Source organism: Candoia aspera, chromosome 3 (genome assembly GCF_035149785.1).
Source record: "Candoia aspera isolate rCanAsp1 chromosome 3, rCanAsp1.hap2, whole genome shotgun sequence".
NCBI lineage: Eukaryota > Metazoa > Chordata > Lepidosauria > Squamata > Boidae > Candoia > Candoia aspera.
Window position 1 is genome coordinate 194021152 of NC_086155.1, and position 27400 is coordinate 194048551.

The 27400-nt window shown below is 37.3% G+C and overlaps 1 protein-coding gene across 2 annotated transcripts in view; it reads right to left on the reverse strand.

Annotated features, from left to right (window-relative positions):
* TRPS1 (transcriptional repressor GATA binding 1) overlaps nt 1-24198 on the reverse strand; it is a 273811-nt gene extending 249613 nt beyond the window's left edge. For both annotated transcript variants that reach the window (XM_063299607.1, XM_063299608.1), the window contains exon 1: nt 23749-24198. The gene's annotated coding sequence lies outside the window, so the exon portion shown is untranslated. The remainder of the gene's footprint in view (nt 1-23748) is intronic.
* Nucleotides 24199-27400: the final 3202 nt, after the last annotated feature.

Here is a 27400-nt window from a genome sequence, read left to right on the forward strand (position 1 = left end):
CAGCAAACTTTTAATACACTTATCAAATTAACATAATCCATTTGGGAAATTCACTCATTTATTTTGATAAAGACAAGACAAAGCAGTTTGTGCCATCGTGCATTAACGCAACTTCTAGGCGCCTGATGCAAATTCCAGTTTTAATTCAGAGGAGTCATGTTGCCTATTTGTGTCTTGATATACAAAGAAAATTACCTGCACTCTTGTGCAGATTTACAGACATGCAGCGTAAGTTATAAAGGAAATATTAGGTAACTGATCCGAATATAGTAACATCAAGCAGTTTCAATTTAATACTATGAGTCAAATCTTTTAAATATCATTCCTATAATACCCCACGGTTACCATGGTGGCATAGAGTAACACCCAGATGATCAAATGGAAAGAGAAATACCACTTCCCATTCTTGTAATCCACCAAGATTGATTGAAGTAAACTTTTTGGAACTTCCTCCCCAATTTCTCTTATTGGAATACATTTGACTAGATCAGAAGATGAAAATGCTTAATAACTAATTATGTTTGAACATACGGGAGGCTCAGATCCTTTGCTGTTACACTACATATGTGAACAATTAAGAATAGATTACCTAAACATGTAACTTGGTATTCAAAAGCTAAGCACACTCTTTTCAATTCCAACTGGAAGAATCTGTGTGTGTTATTGAAAAGAAATTGTGAAACTTCACATTCCTTGACATCCCTGTCTTTAGAATACAAGAAACCTTGAGGCAAAGCCCAAGGTTCAGAGCCTTAGGATATAAAAGCAGTTGTAAATAAAGTCTCAGTGTTACTGTCAGCTCCATAATGAATATAATCCTGGTGGACCAAATAGTCTTAAATTTATTCCAGAGGCTGCATGGCCAACAGTCAGGGCTGTCGTAATGGTGGATTCCTGCACTGGGTAGAAGGTTGGACTAAATAATTTGTAACATGCCATCCAACCCTTGCATTTTATGGATGGACGGAAGGAAGCTTTGTGCCAGAAAGCCTGTGCCACTCCTTCCTGCTGCTTTAAGGAGGAACAGTGAGAAAAGTGTTCAGCCAACCCTTTAAAAAGGGACTCAGGCATTCTAGCATTCATGGAAGTAGCAGCATGGAAAAGAGAAAAAGAAGACAAGTGCACTAGAAAAAAGAAGATGAAAGAAGAGAAGCTGAAGAACAAAGATGAAAGGAAGTCAGAGAACAACAATCTGCAGGACCACCAACGTGGAAGATAATAGCAGCTTGGCCAGGATATTAGGAAGGGGTTTTACAAGAACTGGAGGACACTGGCAGCTATCACAAGGCAGAAGGAGAGCAGTGAGGGCATGCCCAGTAAGCCAGGAGGGTGGCAGAGAAAATTTGAGAGGCTTGATCATTGCAACAGACATTAGCAGGTAGCCAGCCAAAGAGGGACCTGGCATTAAGAAGGGAGCCCAAGGTCAGGCTAGACCGTGATAGGAAAAGTGATGTCCACAGTAAGAGGGAGTAGCTGGTGAGCCACCACTTCCAAGCCAGGATAACTGCAGCAGATCAGATGGCAGGGACAATGTTCCTGAGCCACCAACCTACACTAAGCAGCAAACCAACACTCAAATATCTGCCTATACCCCAGAGCCAGACCACAAGATTAGTCAATCAAAGTAGGCAGAAAAGGAACCAGCAACAGTGAATACTGTCACATGCTTGAGATTTTGACAGATTCAGAATAGTGGAAAATCATTCATAACAACATAGACCTTTAGTATGATGACAATAGAGAAATAAAGTACAGTTAAGAATACAACATTAAGAACTTTCAGTTCCATCTTCACAACTTTTAACCTACCATATTAGTGGTAGGGACCAAGCTGTACTGGTCTACTGCCCTACTGATCTTTAAACCACTTCCCATATTGGAAATATCTTAAACTGGTGTAGAACACATTAAGACTGCATAAAACAAACCAAATAATTTTAACAATTAAAAAATTAAGAGCATGTAAACTCATAAAATCCCAAATTTGAACACACATACACACATCCTATATATCTTATCCCTTTAATCATATTCAGGTCAATTAGTAGTTTCATATTACAACTATCAATTACTGAAGCAAACCACCACCCTATGATTTCTGTGAGTTCCCCAAATCAAAATACTTTTTTAATGTTTATGTTTAATATTGCAGCACCATTATCACTATGTTTTGATAGATTTGTTTTTAGCTACCTTAAGTCTTTGCAGTTGGTGAAATTTAGTAATACTTTCAATTATATTAATCAATTTAAGAAATCAAAATGTTCACCTTCTCCTCTAACTTGGAAGTGTAACAACCTTACTCAGAACAAAAAGTTCTGTTCATTTCATTGCTCTTGCAAAAATGCTATAGTTCACCTGCTGAGACATTTTCACCCCTATTTACCCATTGTTCCTTTGTAGCATATTATCAGCACTTATATATAAATCCTGTACTAAATATTGTCAATGCTAAGATTTTAACCTACATGGCTCATGTAAATATAAAGCTAACATTTTATACTTAAATTTAGAAAAGAATGATTCAGCCATGCTGCTTTCACCAAAGTACCTTCCTTTCTAAATATCTCAGGAACCTTTTCAATTGCATAGGCTTCTTCTTTAGGTAATTAAATAAATAAATAAACACACATACACGGATAGAGTTACTCAATCTCTTGATCATGTCTGATCAAATATTTTGACATCTTGCCATCTGACTTAAGGCCCCATCCTGCATTCATCTTAAAAATAATCTACCTATATTATATTTTCTATAACCTGGCACTATTCAAATCTGATGCCCACATGCTTGTGGAAAGCAGACATAAGCAATCTGGCTCACCCATTACCTGAACAATAAGATTATTCAAACTGGCCAAACAAATGAACTTTTTGCCCTTATAACTACCTATTTATTTGGCGGGGGGAAGTCAGAATCTGGTTATAAAACCCACAGTAGTTTTCAGAGATCAGTCGGCATTCCTGTACTAATTCTACAACCTATGATATAGAACCAAAGGTCCAGCTAGGGTAGCATTCTGCTTCCCAAAGTAGCCAAACAGAAGCCAGTGAGAAGTTCACAAACAAGTCTCTACTTCTAGTTGGTGGGCTAGATATATACACCAGATACATTTAAGCAGAGACCAGGGAGCTATCAGTTTGTGATGCTTTAATCTGGATTCCTCCACTGAGCATTCTGAGGATTCTGAGAATCCAAAGGCATTATTTCAGCCTTTACCTTCTGGAGGAACGTAGATGGTCCTCTAATGACGTAGCTGAAATATTTTGGGACATGTTTCAGCACTACACAGTCTTAACAGGTAGGTATGGGAGCAGAAAATTCCTGGAGTCAAACCACTACCATTCTTACCATTAGCTGCCCCACCTAACCATTCTACCATCAAATTTCAACAACAACATCCTGGGTTCTCTATGTGGCCCACAGATTGCTTGCCCGTCCCTTCTAGAAACTGATATAATGACAAATTGTGTCACAATCAAAGCCAGAAATATACACCCACATTGTTCACAGGTTATTTTAAGATATATTTAATATCTTTTTGAAGAAACATGGGAGAGATGAAGAAGTAGCCGAATCCATGCCGAGGTTGTATTTGGAGTTTATTTTTCAACCCAGTTCTCAGATTTTTAAAAAAAGTCTATACTTTTATATATAATATCATTATGGCTTCAGTAATAATAAGATAATTAAATACAAGACAAGGCATGTATCATGAACTTTTTGCCTGATGCATTGCTACACAGCAGAGTCTGATCACATAGCAAACAATATATTATTACTTCAGGAACTTTGAAGATTACAATTTTTTTTTATACTTTCTTAATTTGCAAGGGAAGAATCAAAATGGCATAGAATGGGACCTCACAGAGGGAACAAAAATGGGAAAGCTAGAATTGTGATTGGTTGTTCTGTCTTTTCTTGGAACAGTATAAGTTAAGAAGCATCCTAAGAAAGCAGAACAGATTTTGTTGCTGTAGAATAGGATAGGGTACTATTTTATTTTTTATTTTTTTTGTGTGGCCAGAAATGTACTAAAAATGCTTTTGGGTGCTGCAGGGACATGGCTAAAGAAGTGATGATGCTCAGAGTGGACAGGGCCAATTTTCATTCCTCAACTTAGTATTTACATCTCCCTATCAATTGTGCCCATCAAGCTGAGTTCAGCCCAGCTCATTCCTTTTATATTACTTTTCTACAGAAACAATATATTTTTATCTGTCAAATGTATACCTCCCCACCATCATTTTAGCTTTAATTGGTACAATGACTGTTTTCACACTTTAATTATTTACTGGCTGCATACATAGAACACATTAACAAGGAGTGAAAGGGGCACTTTGCTAACCAACTAACTTACAAGACCTATATTTTGACTGGTATTCAAAGCATGTTTATTTTGTTTGGATAACCAGGATTGAAAACTAGAGAAATTATTAATTTGATTATACCACCACACTTTCATATTTTTGTTTATTCTAACATGAATTCAAAAAACATAATATAGCATAAAAAAATAAGATTTAAATGTAGGGTCCACTCCATGTTCAATGTAAGCTGTCAAACAACCTAATCATACTCAGATATAATCCTTAAATTATACTGAAACATACAAAGACAAACTATCAATAATGGTTTCCAAATTATTTAATAATAGAACATCCTGAATATTTATTTATGTGGGAAACTTTTTACAGTTCCAAATATTCCACGAATTATTCACAAATCCAGCTTTCAAGGATAATGTATATGCAGGAAGGTCATGTATCTTTAAAACAGTTACAAAAATACCAGAGTTAAAGGCTAAATTGGGAAGTTAAATGTGTATCACAGAAGAAGACAGTGGCAAACCATTTTGGTATTCTATACATAGACAAATCCAAGAAATCATTCAACTCAAAGGAGGAATATTACAAAAAATCATTGACATAGCAAACATTAAAAAACCCATTTATGGAACAGTATGTATGAATTCTGGTACTGCCAGTTCTCTGCAATAATCTATGAAATAGGTATACTTATATTGTGCCTTCTACTTTAATTCAAGCTTGTACAACAATATCTGACCACCAAATAAGGCTCTAGGTAACACTACAGTGAGATAGAATAAGATTTTTTTTTTGTATATCTTGTCCTGAAGAGAACTGCAAGAAAAAACACTCATTTAAAAATGCCATTCCAAGCTTAACTACTTGAAAGAGAATCCATATACACACCAATGTGTTATGCAAATGCCAGGTTTTGTTTTTTTTAATGGTAGAGATTATCTATTGTTGGGTGGAAGAATCTGTGCAGAATTAGGAAATTTTATCCATCTACTTCCATTCTTTTTATCTACATTGCCAGCCTTATTGACTCCCAAATGGTCTTGCCATCTATCACCACAAAACCAAAACATTTGTGGACATTTATTCTTTTCACAGAAATTCAAGAAAGGAAATCATCCCAATGATGATTAACTAAGGGGAGAAAATGGTTGGAGGGAACAGGATCAGAAGTATTTAATAGATCAGAAGGTCTAATTTCCTGAGCCTAGGTTCAGACATATATAACCAACATTGCCACACTGTATATAGGACAGTGTTTTTCAAACTGTGTTTCTTGTCCCTAAGGTTTTGTGAGAACTTGATGGGGCTATATGACAGACAGGGGGAGGTGGTTTCACTTGAACACAGCCAATTTTCTATCACTAGAGCTTTTCCCCTTGATCTGTGTTCTGGGAAGTTATTTTAATTTTTTTTAACAGGTTCCATGGCCTAAAAACAGTTGGAAAACCCTGGTCTACAAATCCAAGTCAATGGCATGGCATCAAATGCCACATTTCTGTGCCTGGAAGAAATTCCCACTCAAAAGATAGGAAGGAGGCATTCCTATAGGCATCCCCACATCCCACCTCAGCATCAGATTAGACACATCTCTGTCATCCTAAAATACTTGTTAGACAAAGTTAGACCATCTTCATTAATACAAAAGAATATGGCTTTAAAGCATCAACGAGACAGCGTTATCAAGTGTGTTTGTACCACAAAACAGAGGTAAGGGAGAAAGAGAACTAATCTACAGTCTTCTGAAAAGTAGTATTATAATATATTGCTGAATGCCACGTTTATGCAAGTCTAAAATTTTATTTTTCAGTATGTCTTCATACTACTGAGAAAAGAAGCGTAGTAAGCACTAAGGCATTAAAACAGGCTTCCATGTATGCTTATCTTATGGTGAAGTCTCTGAGATGTCATGCACCACTGGAACATATTTAATGGAATATTTGAAACATTGTTTATACTCATCCCAGACACACACTTCATAAATGTTTCATTATATAGCAAGAGACGTTTTTCTTTGCTTCCAAAACAGGATTAATTTTCTTGTAGAAACTCTTCCACACATTCCTGACTACTACTACCATACCATATTGCTTGTCAAGAACCAGTTTTAATGAGGACAGCCATTTTGAAGCTGGTGTAAGAGGTTGAATGCTAAGGCACTATCTCCTGCCACGCAGATTAATGTGCTACAACGAACACCAGATACCAGACATCAATCTTTTTCTTTATAATGGGAATCAAGAATGCATAGCTAAGCTACAGAAATGTTAATATGAAGTAAGTTATATATCTATAACAAGTATTCATTCCTTCCCCAACCTAATGTCCTTTACAGTAGGAAAAGTATACCCAGAATTGCATTGTTTACTATTTTTATTGTTGTCTGTAAGCTGTCCAGGGTTATGGTATATAAAATGGATGACTATATAAATCTTTTAAATAAAGAAACAAATTCCCAATCAGGGTGTGGTGAAAATCCCACAGAGATGAATAATGTAACTTGGACAGATTTGGGGAACATGAGGCCCACAGATACACATTTTGTGTTTGCATCCATGGGCTCTCAAAATCCTAAATTTGCTCACTGGCAATTGCCTAAATCTGAGATTTGGCAAATTGGTTTAAAAACTGAAGACAAAATCAAACAGATACATACAGCAACAGAAAGAAAATAATAAAAAACATCTATGTTCGCCCTTCAAAATATGGTTTTACAAGGTATTTTATCACTAAAACATTTAAATGGCTATAGTAGTTAACTAATGCATTACTTGCTTGGTTACCAAGAGTAGAAAACAAATCCAAAGTTTTTCATAGTACACGTCTACTAATAAATAAAACTTTTTGAATTCAGTGGGATTTATGCACAGACCATGGTATGGAAGATGCAGGGTCAACGTATTATTTATTTCTATAAATGCCCATATTCTCATTTAAGTTGCTAGTCTTAAAGGATTTATGCAAAAATACTGATGTGAACTTTCCAGTGAATGCCTATCCTACACTTTAGTTTTGAAAGACTCTTGTCACGGAAAAGCGGGGAGGTTTTTGTTAACTGATGTTCTGCAGTTTCTCTAAATGTAGAAGGAAAAGATTGCTATATTAAAAATTGATTTGAAACTATTAATATTTTAAATTTGGGATTTTATTTTTTTCTAAGCTGCATGAAAATATTAAATATGCCAAAAGTGAAGGCAGAGTGGACTGTAACATAACCCACCAATGCAATACTCAATAGCCTAAGTATTTTGAAAGCAACAAAAAGAAACAGATTTTAATAGTTACTTAATATAAACAGAGCTGTGGGGAATCACTAAACTAATACGCAGTCAGGAATGTATTGATAACAAGGTGTACACTTTATCTCATGTTACTTATTAAAACTACCTTTAAAATCCTTTGCCACATACTGAAATGCTAAATTTGCCCTATAGGCAAATAAACGATTCTACTTTCAAGTACTGTAGTATCACATAAAATTCAAAAAGTTTCAAACCAATCCTCTCTGAGGGAATTTTTACATAACTCTTCTGATAAACTGCTCAAAATAACCTGAATTCTGGTCCATAAACAATCTGACTGCCATTATCAGCAGAATTAAGAGAAGTTTCCTATAGCGGAAGGGGAAGGAGCCCAAATACATGCATCTGAAGTATTAAATCAAGCACATCCCCTGTCGGGAAAGGCTGGGAAATTCCTATTTCAAAAAGGTGCATGTGGGTTTTGACAATTCTCAGAGAATCCAAATGCTTGCTGGTTGCATAAATGGATGGCATAAGAGTAGCTAACAACAGGTAAAGGGATTTTATTCTAAACAATATATTATAAACTTATTTTTAACAACACAGCAAGGCTCTCAAGATCTTTTTTTCTTCCCAGATCAAACAGAAATATGAAGACTGTGTGTAGAATTACTTAAGCATGCAGCTAAGTGTTCTGAATTTTTGTTCACTATTATAGGCATCAATATTTATATTGACATGCTTGTATTCAAAGTAATTAAAGGTAAGCATTTGTCTTCCTTAAGAATGTTTCACAAGTAGCACTTAAATTTTGTTCTGTTATATATGCAATTGGCTTATGTCAGTTAATTAGGAACTTATTCAGGAAAAAAAAATAGTGCCTTTCTGTTAACAAGGCAAAACAAAAATCATAACACTTGAGAGATACAAGATAATTTGCTCCCAATATCAGCCTTTGGACACAAAACCAAATTATGAATAAGGGAGATGCACCAAATTCACACAGCTCGCTAGGTAATTAATTCTGTTGAAACAGGAAATGATTTACTCTGTCCTGACAATTCAGTTTTAAATAAGAAAGACTAAAAAACATTGTGGGGAACTGAAGATTTTTTTTTTTCTTTAGCAATATGATTAGTAAATAGATTTACAACTTCTATTAGTCTTTCTTTTTGAAAGTCAAAAACTTTTACCTGTTACCATCAAATAAACAATCCCCCTTTTCTCCCTTCGATAATGAATGCCAAAAGCAAAACTTAAGTTAATTTTTAATACCTAAAAAAGTAAAAGTTTCCAGTCCCAGTCCTGGTTAAAAGAATGTTAGGAATTCTATCACATGCAAATTTTTATAGCATTTCCATTGTGGAAAAGTTTGATCTGAATTTATTTTTGCCATGAACAGAAAAAGAAAATTTGTTAGATTGTCAGTAAAAAAAAAAAAGGCTTGATTTATATGTAATTCTTTTAAGGTAATACATTCCAGAGACTCTCTGAAGCTAAAAACTTCTATATCCACAATTCTTCCTTCATCCACTACACAGATTCCACAATTGCCCTTCACTTTTACTTCAATCTTTAAAAAAGTCCCATTTTGCTCTGATTGTGGAAGCTTCCAGAACTGAATTCATGTATATATGTGTATTTAAAAACAAAAGTGATTCTGGGTACAGTTGTGTCCTACTCAGAAAAACAATCCACAAATTAATCTTACTGTGCTAAATTTAACAACCAGTTGTTTGAATGGATGAAAGTTGAGGCATCTACTTCCTTTCAAGCTAAAAAATTTGTGGGAACTATATTAAACTGTGCATACTGACTGACTCTAAACTAAAGAAAATTACAGTGACTCTTCTGGAAGTTCCTATAATATTGTCATCAATAGCAAATGCATAATAAACTAGAGATCATCTGTGACATCCACCTATTTCTAATACTAATAAAGCTATTCGAAAACATGCTCACAGGTCAAATTTCCACCAAGGAGAATTGCTGCCCCTTTCCATTTCTATTGGAGGTTTCTGAAATAACGTATTTTTAAACAGTCTCCTTTAAGAGCTATATATTTGTTTTAAATTGATATCATTTTATTAGCCGTCATCTCTTCAGGAAAAAGAAATGTTGATCTTTCTTTTTTTTAATCTACTCTTCCATTCTCAATACATACTGTGTATTTTAAAAGATTGAATAATATACATCCATACACGCACATACACACACACACACATATACATACTGCCATTCAATATCTGTTCCCAAATGATACACCTTACTAACATTTTTGCCATCATGGTTAGAAATCCTGCAAAACACAAGACTGCCCCCCCAAAAAATCTGCAGTAATAATATCTAGAATTTCTAATGCTCAAAGCCTTTCATCTTAATTTTCAATAAACATTACCAACAAGCTTATAAAGTAATCAAGTACTGTTAACCATGCATTAATAGTGAGACTGAGTCAGTAGTCTGACAGACTTCTCATGCATTCTCAAGCAGGAAAAAAAACTCCACTGATTCTAAAGGATTTACTCATAGAAAAATATGCACACGATTTCAGCCCAAGAAACTCCAAGGCCAGAGTGTACTTTGAATCTAAAATGTTCTCTTTCTTAGCTCCTCTGCTACACCAATTTAAAAGCATAATTTACAACTCACAAAACATCCATGCAACTGTCCTAAAATTTAGATACAACACTAAAAAATACTTCCGTACAAATCCACAATAACAGATAGAAAGGATAGTGTCAACAATTACTAGCTTTGTTAGAAGAAAAACTAGTATTGTCAGCATTCAGAGGCATGGTCTGAAGGCACATGATACGCCAACCTATCTGAAAATAAACAGACTTCAGACAATACCTGGAAGGAGGACTGAAAACTGAACCTATGAAAGCGAAAGTTGGACTTTGAAGAAGCAGGATAGAAAGAGTATCGACAACAGTGTTGGAGAAAATTCCTGAGAATACCACGGACAGCCAAGAAGACAAACGAATGGATCATTGAACAAATCAATCCAAATTTTTCACTCAAGGAACGAACGAGCAGACTCAAAATATCTTGTTTTGGAAACATTATGTGAAGACCTAGCTCTCTGGAGAAGTCTGTAATGCTGGGAATGGTGGAAGGAAAGAGAGGAAAAGGACACCCAGCAGCGAGGTAGATGGACTCAATTACTGCAGCGATGGCTGCACTGATGAAGACCTGAAGAGGCTGGGGCAAAACATTTTAGAGAAAGTCTATCTATGTGGTCGCTAAGAGTCGACACTGATTTGATGGCACATAATCAATAAATTACCCAACTCATTAAGGGGTTTATACTGACTGGCTTGATTCCAATATTAACCGGTTAAATCTCTCCCTTGTATACATCCTTCTTGAAAGGAAAAAGCAATTTTTAATGTACATCTTCCATGTGATCTGGAACCCTGAATGTTCAAAATTCAATGGCAGTCTTACTGTGAATGAACTGTACAAATAAAATGCCTCTCCTGAAGGCATTTGCATGGATGTCATGCAAGGTAGTCATGATATATGATGTTGTGCTCCAGGGGGCTGGGCTATGAATGGGTCACCTGAACAGGCATCTCATCTTGAATTATACTGAGAAAATGTGAGGTATAAACGTATTTAAAGAAATAAATACCAGGTGCTAGAAAGTAAATAATGGGGTTGGGATGTTGCCCTCTTAACATACTTGTAAACTTCCTATAAATAAATAGCTAATCCTTTTCAGAAACAGGATGCTGCTAAATTAGATGAACCTATCATCTGGATCTTCAGGGCGTTTTTTAGGTATTAGGAGGGGATGAAGGGACAGTTGGAACCACTGATGATCTTTATTAATTTGTGCTCCCCACCTGAGTTAGGATATCATTATTGTTACAGCTACCGAACAGACTCATGTCTTTCACCCTTATTTTCCTGGCAATTACAGCACAAGGTGTCTCTTGCATTAGTAGCTTGTTAAGGTACCTTCCCCTAGCATAGTTCATTTAAAGTCTCTTCCCCCTTGAACTGCCCTGAGATATTTTTGTTAAAACCAGCTCTCTGGCCTTTGACCACTTCTGCCAATTAACCCTCCAGCTGCAAGATCACATTATAGGCTTCCTTCACCTTCAATCTTTCCAGATTTGCCTTAACTGTAATGGTATGTGGGAAAGACCTTGGGAGACAGGTGGAAGAGCCGCAGACTAGACAACTGTCAGACAAGCAATAGCTTAGTCCACAGAAGGAATGGGAGAATGGCAAACATCTCAGAAGGGACTTCCCTAGTTTCTTGGGACTGTAAAGGTGAGAGGGAAGAGATATACTTTCAGACTTGCAAGATTCTGTTAATATAACCTTACAATAAAGCTAGAGCTAGTGCTTCTAGGTGTGCTTCTTGTCTGGACTACCTCACAAGGCTGTCATTAAGTGAGCACCATGCTTATTAAACTAACAAAAACAGACATTCATTAGTTACTTGCTATTAGGAGGAAGAAGTGGCTTTTTGAGAATCAATTGGGCAGGCACTCACTGAATCACGTCTCTACGCAGTGTGAAACTGGCACCCTAGTGTCCCAAATTCTGGGAACACTGAAATTTCTAAATCTAAATGTACAGGTTTGTAATATTGAATAAATCAGGTGGTCTGGGATAGTCAGAAATAGGATACAGTTTAAAATACAGTTTAGATTTTACACTAAAAGTGATATGGAAAGTTCGACATCTTAATTAAATCCACCTAAATTAAAACGGAAGAGTAACATGCCATGTGTTAAACTACCCCCATGTATTAAGGGCAGGACAAAGATTGTTCTTGAATAACTCACCGATGATCTAAAATGACTCTTACCAATAATAATAAAAAGGAAATAAACAATGAGAGTACTAGAAACTCATTAAGGTACTTAGAAAATCATGTAAAATGTTTTTATCTGTTTAATCGGAAAACTAGATATAATGTAGAGTTACAAAAAGATCAAACATACTTCCAACCAACTAGACCAACTTCCAGGTAAGTTTTAGATGGTATGTAGGTTTGAATCTTCAGCAAAGACATTATTTCATTAATGGGTCCTGTTAAATGACATATATGTGGAATAATCTGTATCACCTCTGTTGAACTAAATTCTTTCCTCCCTACCCAACTGTCTCATTAAACACCTCAAAGTTCTCTTCTTCTTCATCAAACAATTTAGGCAACCAACTCAAACTTAAACACCAAATCCATCATTTATTGGTGTATCCTGTTTTCACAAACAGTATAAAAGTATTGAATAAAACATAATCTCCCTGCAAATATTCTCAACTTTCCCATGCCAACAGACATCCTATTCTGAATGTCTTTACAAAGCTAGGCACAAGTAGTTGTGGGTCAGAACTTTCATTACATCATGGAAAATACACTAGTGACACACACACACAAAAAACCCAGGCCAAGCTTGACCAGTGTGCCATCATCTTGACACCCTAGCTTTAAAGTATGATAAGGAGCAAAATATTAGTATTTTCTGTTTTTTTAAAAAAGGTCCAAATTAGGGAAGCTAATTTGCATATATATTTTTAGAAAAGATGCATCTATCCATCCACACACCATAAAAAGACACTAACACAGGAGAGAAAGACTGAAAAAGGAAATGGATTGGAAAAAAAAACATAACATTTTTTGTTAATCAAAAAGTAGTATCTACCTAGCAGTAGAAAAACTTAGCTCATTTTGGCCTGATAGAAAAAATAATAATAAAATGTTTCACTCTGTTTTTCTGTCTGGGTTTCACACCAACAGAAATATACAGGACTCTTATTCATTATTACAGGCAGAGATCTTAGAGAAGGAAAAGAAAAACAAAAATGTATCTTCCAAAACTTCAAGTTTGTATGTGTTATTCATGATTGCCTTTCACATTACGTATCTTTCTCTTGGTGTACACACGCACACACACACATACAGTACATATTTATATTGCATAATTTGACCTTTCTCAATTTAATGTTAGAGGGAAAATAGATGTGAAAGTATGTATCAGATTGTCTGGTACTCAATTATTTTATTCATTTTCTATTAAGCCGGTATCTTAATAAGATTCTCACCCAAACTGTCCAAGTCAAAAAGTTTGGTTAAAACTATGTTAGACAAAGTGTAAGCAAATTCAGATGATGCATTACAAATTAATTTTTCAGTGTTTTTGGCTGCAAGCATAATTTTTATTAACCCCTCAAATTATGCTTGCATTGAAACACCATAATACTTACTTATAGTACCTAAAGAAGGATTTCAGTACAAATCCCACCTTCGTACAAAAACAAAAAAACCTGATATGCACCTGGCATTATATTTATGCATGTAATACTGCATCTGAAATTGTCAGAACCAATATTAAATTAATAGAGATTTCTTACAGTTGGAACTATGGAATGTGTAATTTAGATGCCTACATCTTTTGTTTTCATTTATTTTCATACTTATATAGCAACATTCCTAGAGTCCCACAGGCACCCATGAGGCTAATTTACACCAAATAATAACTCAAAAAATATAGAATATGCAAATTGCAGCATAATATAATAATGACCACTCTACAGTTAGTTCAATGAGCAATGGCATTAATGCAAGATTTTTGTGATGCTGTCTTTGATAAAAGAAGATCTCTGGCATATATCCAGAAGAAGCTGTGCTACAGCAATCTGAACATCTGGAGTTTTGGTGGCAGAACTTGCTTTTGAAGAGAGCTATTCATTCCGGAATTCACTCTTCCTATTTCTCCAATGGAGTCAAAGCTATCTGACCTTCAGGGCAAACAGAAAACTCATCACTCTTCTCAGATTTTTGTCTAAAGAGGTCAACAAGGGGAAATCTGTTTACCTATTTTAAAAAGTGATTGGTTAAGTCTATTTAACTCTAAACAATGTCCTACATGTTAAACTGATCTGTTTTTGACATCAGGCATATAAGTATACAAGCACACAAACATGTACCGTCCTATGCCAGCTTCTCTGGGTCCTTTATTTTTTTCCACAACCAATCTCTATGTATTTACCAACTCTGTGTGGCTGTTGTGGTATGAAAAATCATGTATTTTTTTAAAAAATGTAAAATAATATCAGTGTTATGGTGGATAACAAGCTGCCAGAGTTGCTAATAATAATTCTGAAACTTTGATGAGAAAAACAAGGATACATTTCAATACGGCTTTCAGTAACCATGCCACTAATTGGAAAGTTTTGATGTACTCATTCTACACTTGCTATTTTCATAAAAACTTGAAATATGAAACTAATACTGAAATTAAATTTAGGGATCTTTGTAAATATTGCAAATGGGTAGATACAAAGCCTATAATAGTATAAGAGTATACATTTAGGCATGGGAGAAAGAAATCTACAGTGTATTCTGTCTACATACAGTTCAGTACATGCACACAATAAAGGAAAGATCCCATGATTTAAAAACCACACTAGCGACTGTACTATATGTTCCAAACCAAGTTGGATATTTAAATCCTTCCACTTTAGAGAATACTACTGCCAAATGCCAGAGGAAAATATGTACGCAAATCAAAATATGTTACCTTTGTTCAAACAATGCTGCTGTTCATTATATAATAGAAACTGTCATACTTAATCTCTCAGGAACCCAGAAATGGTAGAATCTTGGATCCAGAGGTAGTTTGAAATGGTTTGAGGCAAAACTGAAACACAGCGTTTAAGTAAATCTTATACAGGAACTTAAACACGACTGATGAACTTTTTACATCATCTTCCACTTAGAGAGTTTGAGCCTCACAAATAAACTATCAATCCTGGAAAGAGAATAGCATTCTTATTCTATATTTTTTGCACAAACTAAATTTTCCCATCATTTCTCACCTATTTTTTGCTTGAAAAGGGGGACAACTTATGTTCTCTACAAAATGGGAGAATGCAATCACTTTCAATATTGAATATACTCAGAATAACCCCAGTTCAATTTTACTAAAACCCTGTATCCAGAATCTAGTCTATTTCAAGACTAGAGCAGAAATGTTATATTATCTTTAATTTTGGGAATTAGACTGTTACCAAATTTGTAAAAAGTAAATATCAAATCAAGTAAAAGTAATACCTGTAGATATCTATCCATCTACCTGAAATACTGGATCTAAATACCAGATACTAAATACCAAACAATATTGCATGTACAGCTTGATCTATAAATCAGTCAATATAAAGACCAGGAGTAAACAGGTCTTTCCCATAGCCTTCAAGGAAAAGAGAGGAACTTAAGCCATATGCATGAGTTCAAGCCTTGAAGACTCTTGATGTGACTGCATGAACAAAAACCTTAGAAAGCCTCTCCAACTACATTTTTAGGTTTTATAATACAATTAAATGGCTTTAATAATAAACTTTTATAACCTAAAATATAGTTGAAAATCTTTTCTAAAAAAATATGGAATTACATTCACCCATGGAACATAAAGCTAGAGTACTAGCACAGAAATAAGTTATCCCTCTAAATGAGAATTAGAGAAACATCTTCGGGAGAAGAAAAAAGTTCTTGAATAGAATGGTGTTGAAATGAAAGTAAAGATTGAGACAAGTTAAGTGTAGGGACTGAAGCGTAGGGAGAGCTGACATTTGAAAGAGTGGTGCCACTGAATTATAGTTTTCTACTTTGGGCGGAGTCCCTTTGATTGGGTGGAGCACCTCCCCTGAAGGAAGGAAAAACTGGCAGAAGCTGGCTTGCCCTTTGACAGATAACTCAGGTTTGCCAACATATGAAGTCGCACCAACATCAGCTTCACCAAGTTGCCTCTTGTCTAATCTGGGTACAGAGAGATATTGCTGTTGGTGTGAAAAGTCTAACTGTAGAATGTAACATAAATACACTATTTGAAAATTGTATAGGATTTATCAGGACGAACACCATTATATGCAGTGTATTTTAAACTAACTATTCTCTTTCTCAGAAATTATCAACTTTGCATGGTGAAAAAGGTTATTAAATGAGTGGGAATGGAACAAAGAAGAGAAGAAGGAAGAATTAATGCATTTATTTTAATTGTGTTTGGCTGAAGGGAAATTGAATGGCCCTTTTTCTTTGCAATGCTCCCTCTACTTCTGTTTACATGCTTTTTGCTTACATTAAGTTAACAGGTGTAAAAAAAAATTTTGTTGTTTCAAAAGAGGAATCTTAGTTGGTTTGAGAGAAATGACTAATCCAATCACTTATAAATTCTCAGGTTCAGGAGGAGGAGGAGGAGGAGGAGAAGGGAGGGAGAAGCAATAATGAATTTCAAAACTTTGCGGGGACACTTTGCTTTTTTTTTTCCAAGTAGCTTATGTTGCCATAACCTGAAATGCACTGGCATTCACAAAAGCACATTTTGAGAACTATAGCAAAGCTCATCAGGAAGGCATTTAAAAAAAAAAACAATAACAAGAATTAAAAATAACTGCATCAAAAGGGTCCTTCTTCAGGCTTCAAGCCCAGTTTTTCTTGAATTTTCTTTAAACAAAATAGCAGTTAGGCCACTAAAACAAATCCTGAACAGTATTAAAAGTTAAAAGCTACCAATTACTTCTGTCTGTTCTTTTAAAGCAAAGTTTAGCATTACGTCAGTCGGCCTAAAGAAAACAAGCGAGAAAGACCAAAAGAAAGAGAGCGAGCGAAAGTTTCCTTCTTGTATAAATAAAGCCACCAAGGAAGGTGTCTACCCCTCTTATAAAGGGTTGGTTGCCAGATTTATAAAAAGTGCCTGCTACTTTTGGAAAAAAAAAATAGAAATATTTTATGAAATACATCTCAGAGGGGGGAAAGAAGCAGATCTGTATTTAGAAGGCAAACAATTTCTTATACAGGAAATTCTACAGATTGGAAATTGGAGAGAATGAAATTCTAGTTTTTTATTTATATATATATATATATATATATATATATATATATGAATGAAATTCTAGTTTATATATATATAACTAGTTATACATAAACTAGAAGGACTGAACATGTTCAGCTAACTGCATCTAGCTGCCTCAATGAATCCTCTAACATAGAAAGCTCTTTAGTAAGTAATAGACCCCATGAAATCCCATCTCATCTCATAATGTGTGTTTGTGTGTTTTCTGCTTAGAAACATTAACTGGTATTTCTTAGGGCTGGGGCAATACAGATTCTACCACATGTACAAGTCCAGTTAGAAAGTAATGAGAAATTATATAGCGCGCTTCTAGACAGCGCAAGCTTTCCATGGCCACTCTTAGTGAGAAATACGTAAAACCACATTTACAATATTTTCATCTAACTCAGTAGACAGCTAGCATAGTTACAGAAAACACAAAACCACAAGTAATCAATTCACTTATAAAAAAATGATAAAACCAATTAACTGGAGTGTATGAATTAGAAACAAGCAGGGGGATTAAAATAGAATAAATCAGATGAGCAAGGATTTTCTAACTATCCCACCACAGCCCATCTCCCTAACTGGTTGGTTTTCATAGAAGAGAGTTCAGTTCTACATAAAAATGGGTAACTGGGCCATAAAGTTTGCAACTATCATAGCACACTATCATTTTAAGTAATGAACAAGTAAAATGTCTGGGATAAGCATGCTGTTAGCCAGCAAAACAAACTCCACCTAAGATGGGTAAAGAGTTTGCTTTGAAGATACTTCTATGCATTATTGTAAAAACAACTTTTTTTTTTTTAAACTGGCTATAAAGTGTTTGCTAAAAACCTGATTGTCAATTCTACTAAAGGCATATTTGATTTCTGTTGGATCTACCCAAATCAATACACTTCAGAATTACTATAAAAGGTATTCCGTTTTGGGGTTGGTTTTTTTACTGAAAATAAACTGGTTTGTGGATAAGACTGATAATAGGTTGCTAGGATTCCCAGCACAAGCCTGTATGTGTTTACTCAGAAGAATGTCCCACTGTGTTTATTGGCGCTTATTCTGCACTCAGATGTTTCTCTAATGTATTCAGGTTAAAAAATTCTACTAATGGTTACCTGAATTAATTTTCATTTAACTTAACAGCACTTGCACTGTAAGTAGGATAAAACGTCTTCTGTATACAGTCAACTTACTTTTGAGTAAAATGCTATTAATTAACGCTGAAGTATTGGGGCAAACTGGCTGAAATTTAGAGGCACCAACCTTTATTTTTAAAAAGAAAGCATTTATTAATTTTCACAAAACACTTGGGTTTCTTTCCTATCCTTCATTGACAACAGTGATGAAACTATCAAAATAGCCTATATTTGGGTGGAGATTTTAACTGTCAAATCTAAATCATAATTCTGTTGCAACAATATATAAGGAGGAAGTTGAAAACATACAGCAGTTTTTTAAATGCTCTTTTTTTAAAAATCAACACGCAGGCAAAATGGACAATAGCATTTTCCAACTTTTCCAAGATTCAATAATCATTGAAAATTAATTTTAAAAAACTAGCCCTTTTCACAGTTTAATCAATACTCTAATCCTAAAGTATTCTTCTTATTCTTTAATCCTAAAGAAAGGGTGAATTAATCTGCAGGGTGTAGTATTAGGTACACATTTATTTATTTGGGAGCCTGTTTTTAGTATGCTATTCAAAGAAGAAATGAAGAGCCAAATATTAAAGATGCTTTTATTTTCAAGTAGAATTCTTCACCAATATCTCTGAAGAACCACTATTATCTTAGAAATATAAACCTACAATCAATGAAGTTTAAAGTTTAAAATAGAGGTGATTAATCAGGTGAAATTTAATCAACAGACATCCCAGAAATCACCAAGTATAGAAACCTTTTTAACTTAACAGCCTCAAAAAATGTTGGTAGTCAACAGTGTTTCCTGCACCTTTTTTTAAAAAATGTATAGGCCTAATTTTAATCAGTTATATTTTGTAATGTAAGATGTAATATTTTGAAAAGAAAAGTCAACCCAAAGCCCCAAGAAATACAAATCTGCACTACTTTTCTTGCGGAAACGAAATTAAAGGCAAATACCAACTGGAAATCTATCAGTCTAATGGAATGGTTGGCCTCTTTGTACCCACTTAACTACTCTGAAAAACTCCAAACATTACAATATACCAAGGTCTGAAGTTTATAAGTTGATTCCAAACTAATGTGGAAGATGATTTGCAACTTTATTTTAAAAACTCAATTGATTATATTCTTCAAACAACCTAAATGTTCTTAGCATCATAGCCCACAAGTTTCTAATTTGTTTGAACTCAAAGCATATTAGACGTACCATGAGAAATTTCATTCCACTTTTCTTTGGGCAACTTTTTTTTTGAAAAATCCAAACTTGATGGAGTCAAAATATTTTACTGTTAACTCCCCTAATTATTTCACTGTATAACGAAATGTTGTATGACTCATAAACCATTATGACAATCGGTATTGCCAGTATCATACAGGTAAGATCTGATCATGTTTGAAGGAAGTTATACTTTTCATTGTCAAATATTAATAGCTTGATATGTATTGATATACAATTTTAAAAGTCTTTACTATAGGAGCAAGCTAATGGCAATGGTGAAAACCATTAATAAATGTTGTCCCAAAATGAGCTAGTTTCCGAAAGTATTAACTTTTCAGATTCCTAACTGAAAGAGTCATTTATGCTGACTGTCTCTATATACCTTAACAGCAAGAAGTAATTAGTTCATCTGACCTTAATATTTGAAAAATGTTAAGACATTCCCTAAGACCGTCCATCTGCGTGGAAAATAAAATATAGTCCGAATGCTGAAATATAAAGAAGAACTACTAGAAGGAACCCTTTTACAAAGACATCTGTTTTTACTTTATTAACAGGGCTACAGAACAGAAATGCTCTATATGGACATACAGTATATCCACACATATATACTACAAACATAAAGCATCATAAAAGATTAGTTAAGGCTGCAATGCTCTGCATACAGGAGAGTACATCAATAAAAGCAGGACTTACTTCTGAGTCGATACGCTTAGTACCATATTAAAAAGTGATAAATCAGATGTTATAGAGAAAAAATAATAATACAAAGATATATATTGTGTGTATATAAAGATGCATATAGGCACCCGTAAAAGCTAACTATTTTTGTCCTTTATAAAGTATGTACTATACTGTTCCACAAACATCTCAAAGAGGCACTGCGTATTTTATGCATTTAAAAGCTAATTCAAAAATTCCTGACTAAATTGGCTCAAGGCCTTACATCTCAAGCCTACTCTACTTTATAGAGAACTAACTCCATTTAAGTCATACAGAGAATTTCACTGTGAGGCTTGCCTGAATTCCAGAAATGAAAACATATATGTTTGAAACCAAAGGCTTTGAAAGGGAACCTGACATCTCATCCTAAATCAAAGACATGGAAGCTGGAAAATTTATGAGGACTTTTATTGGCTTCAAGTTATAACTTTATAGAACCCTAACCGATAAAAAATGTATTTATCTTCTTCATTACTCTCCCCCACAATGTTCAGGAAACAGCATGCAATATAGGGACAGAATTCCATCTCTAAAAGAGCTCTGAATTTCATCATGTACATTTAAGTTGTACACATGGGGCACAAGATTTCAGGATTTAGATGGAAGTTAAGCAGCTGCACAGGCTTCTCTAACTCTGGTGATGCATAATCCACAATTTAACTGGTGTTATACCTTTTTAAAAGAACATAATGAACCCTCTGTGCTTTTTTTAAAAAAGGGGGGGAGGGGGTTAAAGTGTTCCATTTGTTTGGGTTAGCCATGTTGGTAACAAACTTTCACTACAGTCATAAAAAAAACCCTGCAAAATGTTGATAGCATTTCCAGACCGTTTTGTCAGCATCATGATTTACAGGAAATAGTTGGTGTTCTCATGAAAGCCTTGCGTTTATTTGCATGAGCCAGAAGACTTAGCAAAAACAAAGTTTAAAGGTATTTTTTAAATGATTTCTAGGATGTCGAGTTGGTGAAATACTCGATAGGGCTTTCTCACCTAATAAGACATATTGCAAACATGGTGATAAGAGCTGCCTTCTGTTCAGGAAGCCCTACTGTACATTTTTATTGTTTTCTCCAATAAACTTTTATCGCTCATTTGCATTTTAATTTTGTAACTTGAGCTTTTGATTTTTACTTAACCAATATTTCTGTTCTTAAAATACTTTTCAAGTCGCATGTGACGAAAAAATAATACATACGCTATTCCAATTGCAATGGCTGGAAGATTCCTTTTTAATGTGTATGAAAGGGGGCAGGGGAGATGAAACACCAAATTAAAATGTCAACCCTATTAATATAAATATTGTGCCAAAGATTTACTAAAAGCTCTTCAACATTTTTTTTAGACATTCTCAGTGCGTGATTGTTTACTACTACAAGTAACTTGCTGTTGTATTCAGGAAAATGCTAGACGCTGCAGACACACAGCCTTTTCCTTAACTGTGTTTTCTTCCAATTTTGCATTCCCTCTACTGTATTTTCTTTCAACTTTCCAAAATTTCTTGCTCACTGTCATAAGACAGTGAACGGAAAGCAAGTCCTTATGAGATCTCTCTCCGATTACTCCATCACTTGGTTGTTGACTTTTTTCTTTCTATCTATCCCTTCAATCCATGAAATTCAGAGGTTTGACATTTGCTGATAGAAAGGGAAATACTTTACAAGTATAACATTTGTACATGTATAAATATAAAAGCCTTCTCCCCTTTGAAAACACCCTGTTTACCAGAAGAACAACAAAGGGAGCCCACATAAATCGCCAAAGGGGAAGTCTCCTACCCAAGGAGCACCAGTCAACTTAAAAATGCTACTGAGATCTAGCAAACATTCTTCTAGGATCAAAGGCAGAGATCAGAGAAGGGGAGGTGGGGGAAAGAGACCCATGGGGTACGAAGTGTCAAGTTTGAAAGCACCCTCACCAAAAGAAAAACTCCTTCTTGGAGACTTTAATAACAAACCAGCCCACCACCTTCCTCGCTCTGTTTATCAGAAGTTACTACAATCTTTTCTTCTTGAAGTGCTGAGAAGTTTGTACTTCTCCATTCATTGGGGGGGGGGGGTGAGTGATCAGTGAAAAAAAATAGATGAAGTAGCTGATTAGGGACTCTCTAGGGACTCTCAGCCTTCAAAAGTTTTTTTTTTCAAGAAAAAAACTTTGGAGTTACCATCCAGTCACTTTTCATGGCTGAAAAAGAGCTGGCAAATAATCACTTTCCTTTCCCCATCTCATAAATGCATACATTATTCCATATTGATCATCTCCTGTTTTTGTTTTGTACCCCCCCTTCTGTGATTCTTCCCCTCACCCAATCTCTCAAAAGTTACACACAGAACCCAAGTTATCTCAAGCACCCAAAACTGGGGGTGGGGGGGGGGAGGTGACTTACTACCTTGCATGATGGAATCCCTCTTGAGCCAGGATTTATTTTCGTGATTCCCATTTAAAAATCAAGAAGAGAAGGAGCTAACTTCTGGGAGGCAAGCAAGTAGTGCCTTGGGCGCAAGACTGGCAAAAATACGGTTTAAAAATAAGAACCCAGCAAAATAAAGCGGCGATGGGGGGGGGGGACCTGGGCACCTCTCCTTTTCTGGATGGAGGGTTATTAAATCAAAGCTGTGCACACTGGAGGGGAGGGGAATTAGGAAAGCCACAGCTAGAGAAGTTCCTTTCTTGTTGGGGGGAGGAGGAGAAAATGGGAGGGGGCGAAGGGAAGGGCTTTCCTCTCGCTTCTCCTCGACTGCTGAACTTGACCCCTGCTGACTCGGCGAAGCGGGCTACTGCAAGTTTTCAAGACGCCTATTTCCAGGCTTCCACACATGGGTTGACCACAAAAGCGACCCGGGCAAAGGGGGGCAACCCTCTCTGAACCTCAGCTCCAGCGTTTGTTTTTTTTTTTTGGACAAACTCGCTAGGAAAGGACTCGCGCCGAGCCACCCGGCCCCTCTTCCCAAGCCCCGCTGCCTTTCTCGCCCATTCCCGGGCGCGCATGCCACCGAGAGGAGTGAAACATCTGAGCCCACCAGCCACCCGCGTCACCAACGCCGCGAGCAGCAGAAGCCGGAAAAGATCTGCGCGCCCCCTCCATCTCCTCCCCCCCCCCCGCACACGCCACATTCACACACACACACACACACCCCTACCCCGCACCATTCCTGCTCTGGAGCTGGCCGGCCCCTCCCCCCCAGCGTGTCCCCGCCACGCGACCCCCCGCCGGGGCAGCGGCAGCAGCGGTCCGGCTTACCTGTTGATTAATCAGCAATAATACGAGCAATAATCGTCGCAGCGCCTGGAAAGATGGTGGCACCGTCGCTTGCGCCATGAACCGTCTTTCTGTTGTTTGCAACAAGAGTTGATCTTGGATTATTTTGGAAGAGGTGGGAAAGGAGGAGGGGGGAGAGGGAAGGAAGGAAGGAGGAGAGAGAGGAGGAGGAAAGGAGGAGGGAGGAGGAGGATGAAGGAGGAGGAAGAAAGGGTTAAGGAGCCGAGGGGGTGGGAGGGGAGAGACAAGAAAGGTCTACCTTCCCGGCCCCCCTTCTTCCTCGCCCCCGGCGGATGAGGGGAGCCAGGGGGAAGCGCGGGGCACCCGGCTCGGCTTAGGAAAGCGGGGGAGCGCCGGGCTTGGCGGGGAACGAACCAGCCCCCGAAAGGGAGGCTGCGCCGGAGCTCCGCGCTTTATCAGAAGTGTTATCGCTTGTCAGGACCTCCGTCTTCGAGCATGACGTCAGTTTCAAGATACCAACACTATTAATATCAAAGGGAGCCTGAGCGAGCGAGAGAAAGCGCCACCCCAGCCTGAGAGCCCTTAAAGAGACAGTGCAGGCGTCCCCCTGTGGCCGCGGACGGCCTTAGCCCGGCCCTCCGTAGCGGCCGAGGCTCCGCCTTCTCCGGCTCGGCCGCCACCGCCACCTCCCCCCCGCCACCCCGTCCTCCTCCCCGCCTCCTCCTCCCCGGGACGCGCGAGGCGGAGTTGCTCGCGTCTTCCCGCGGTCCTCGCCGCGACGGCCAGCCGGGCGAGCGGGCTGGAGCGGCGGGGATGCCCGGGGCCGGCGGGCAGGCCTTCGCTCGGGAGTTCCTCTGCGCGCGCCTCCCCCTTCTCCCCCCATGGCTTTTGCAAGGGAGCCGCGGCGCGTTTCGTGCCTCGCGCTGGAAGTTTGAAGGGGCGCGCGGAGCGGGCCCGGGGCTGAGCGCCGGCGCTCTCCTACGGCGCGGCCGGGGCTGGGGGCTGTACGGCCCTTGGCGGGGCTAAGGGGCGATGGAACCGCTTGCATGCAAGGCATGTGCTCCGAGCTGTGGCTCCTCCTCTAATCATGGCTGGTTTCTCATGCTGCTCCGTCCTCTCGCGCCCGTTCAGAGAGAAGCCCCGGAGCTTCCTGGGGCATCTTCCCAAGACCTTACCATCCACGGCTCCTTGGGATGGGAAGTGTGGTGAAAGTCGGGCGGGGGGGGGGGCGCCTTCGCACCAGCACGTAGAGGGATGCCTCTCCTCCAGGTGCTCCTTGGATGTGGCCTTGCGGGCTGATCTTCCAAAGAAAGTCGGGGAGAAAATGTCCATGGACCAGGGTCACCCTTTGTCTAAGGCGCCCTGAGGTTCTGAAAGCCAAACTTGAGGCTTGATTTCTAGCACAGGAGTATTTGCGGGGGGGTGGGGGTGGGGGGGGTGTTGTGTTTGTTTTTCGATGTTAGATCATTTCTTTTAAAGGAACACTAAGCAAGACCCTACATGAAAGGTGGTGCTAAGCCAGAACCCCTGAAGGGCTGATCAGATGCATAGTTATAAATCACAACGACCCTGCCAGAGATTGATCTGCTCCAGTTATATTTATTGGAAGCTTTGTCAGACCCCTAAGTCTGTTTGCTCGGAAAGTTTCTAATCAGCAAAAGTCAAAATCCCTGTATCAAATAGTGGGTGAAGTATTTCTTCCAAATCTCAGGAAAAGCTCTCCGTGAAAAAATACAATGTGATATATGCATTAAAAAGAAATAAATGTATGCAGGACAACTGGGGGCCTAAAATAATGTGATTTGCCGAGTATGTTTCCTCATCGTATGTTCTGAACTAATTTCAGGTGCTTGTTAATTCTGCTTTTTCAAACTGAGTGACCATCCAACCCACAAAGTATGAAAAAGCTCCTAAGCCTTAGTTAGACGTAAAGTTATTCTCCCAAAGCATGTTGGATTTAATTCACTATATTTTCCTTAACAATGTAAATTGTGAGGGGTTGGTGAAGGGAGTGGAGCAGAATGATGCACAATATAACAAAAGTATTTCAATTCAGTAACTCGAAAGGCTAATGTGGAATAGAAAGAAAAAGGTTTGCTAGGGATATTAATTTTTCCTTTGCAGGGTGTGTGCGTTTGTACGGAATATGCTTCCACCGCCCCAATCACGTAGCTAAAAATCTTGTATAAGGGTTGCCTGGATATGTACATCTTAGTACAGATGCAATAATCCACAGGCAAGTAAGGTAAATAAAATGTAGTCTGCTTATCAGATGAATGTCATGCTGGTTAACGAGGAAGAAGAGAACCATTAATAGAATAAGATGTAGAAGCCTGATTAAATACCCCATCTCCAGAAATTCATTCGGGAAAGGAAAAGAAAGTAGTACTAAACTCTGTGATAAAATTTAAAGTCAGTTACTAAGGTCTATTTGCATTTTTAATGACAGAGTAATTTACTGTAGTACATTGCTATTATGAACTAGAAGTGGTCTTTTGGGAAGGGAGTTCTCCACATTTTATTTTATTAAGCTGTAAATCCAATTGCTGAAGAAATTTTAGACAGAGTCAATGTCTGAAATAATTTACATAAATGAATGTTGGAACTGCTTCCGCACAGAAGGCGTTCAGAATGCTGCGTTTAACTAAACACAGTCTTGTTCTCTAGGTAATTTAGAGCCCAACTTACCAGACAGTTGATCGGATAAATTTTCTATTGGATTCAACCTTACGAAGGCAGATGACATGAAAGTCCTTAGTTTCCCCCCCCAGGGGGGTCTGCAGGATGAATATGTCAGAAAAGTTTGCTAGCCAGCATTTCATATGGAAGGCTAGAACAAGATGATTACTCATTACATGACTCTGACATTAGTAGCATCACACATTTAAAATGATGAACTCTGTCCTGTTTACTACAGTACAGGTTCAAAGTTTTCACAAGGTAATTTTGAAAGAAGAAAGCTTAAAGAAACCTAAGTTTGCTGTCCTTTCTGTTCCTCAGATACTGTTCACCTCAAGTTAATATATAAAGTTTATACCTATGGACTAATAATCCTATGATGAACGTAAACGTTCTAAAATTATGTGCACATTTTTTTCCCCACTCTGAAAAAACTGCTTAAATAAGTCACTTTACCTGCTCACTCACAAAGAATTACAGGTACAAGTGGAACGGAGAAATGGTTAAGGAATGTGTTTACCTCCTCATCATTCATTTCATATGTGGTAATGCAAGTCTGCCTTTATTTTCCAACAGAAATATTCTGTGCAGTAGTATTTAGAAAAGGATCTCTAAAAATACACAATACCTTTAAGCAAAATAAAGCAAATTGCAAAGATGTGAGTAGCTGAAGTTAACCTTCAAAAGATCCATAAAGACTACTAAAGCCAAAAAATAAAAGTTACCTAGGAAAAAAAAAAAATCCCCCCCCAAAGTAACTGACAGACAATTTTTACCTCACCCTGAAGATTTTGGCGCATGCTTTTCATTGGCACAGTATCTAGCGCCATAAAGGATATTGTGTGGCAATTTTTCATCCTGCAAGACATTTTTCCAACTTGTTCATGAGCTCATGTAGTAATTGCTTGACTGTAACTTTTAATATACACTACATTGCACCAGTAGTAATAAGTGCATCTATTTTATTTTATTTTATTTTATTTTATTTTATTTT